We start from the raw sequence: 778 nt of genomic DNA, 5'->3' as shown, positions 1-778 counted from the left end.
TCCAAAGTATCCCTCAGCGATTACTCCACAGCCAGCTTCCATGTAGAAATTGGCATGTTGTCTTGCTAGAAAACTAGTAACATTTGCCTATGCTGGATCGAAAAAAAAAGATAATGTTATAGAGAAAAAGGAGTTCAGCTCTTTGAGAATCTATTGGTAATACCCTTCTGGCTGCAGACAGCCAAGCCATCATCAGATGGTCTTCTTAGTTACAATCATTCAGGATACATAAGCACAGATGTAAAAATAACTACCAAAAGATCCTTTAAAGGATGAGACTTGCCTAATACAGTAGCTGTTGAGACACACTCCTTATGGAGTCTTAACTGGCCAGTCTTCTAGTGTGCCCAGGAAAAGATCTCCAGTTTTTGTCAACATAATAGGTCACCTGAAAGCACACAAACTACCAGATACCAAAAGAAAAGAAAACGCTCTGTATGAAATTTTTAGCCAGCCACACTGAAGGAGAAGAGATCTGACGCTGGCCAGGAGATGTGTATGCTTCCCAAATGATTCATTTTTCCCACACTCTGCTTGGACAAAGCCTTTTCCACTTAGCGCTCATAGCTCATCCCATGTTTTTCAGGAGAACGTGCAACTTTGGGTGAAGTACTTTAGAACTAGGAAGTAAAATGTCATTCACCTTGCTTTCTAATGTCTAAGAAAATATGGGATTGGTATTGAATTCTGCAGTGGACACATACTCGAACCTGTATGTTCTAACATATGGAATGGTAACTTGGGAATCCGTAATCCCCTCTATGGAGCCACAGAACAA

Source organism: Phaethon lepturus, unplaced genomic scaffold, assembly GCF_000687285.1.
Source record: "Phaethon lepturus isolate BGI_N335 unplaced genomic scaffold, ASM68728v1 scaffold31098, whole genome shotgun sequence".
NCBI lineage: Eukaryota > Metazoa > Chordata > Aves > Phaethontiformes > Phaethontidae > Phaethon > Phaethon lepturus.
The sequence above is the reverse complement of the archived record's forward strand: the minus strand, read 5'-3'. Positions refer to the sequence as shown.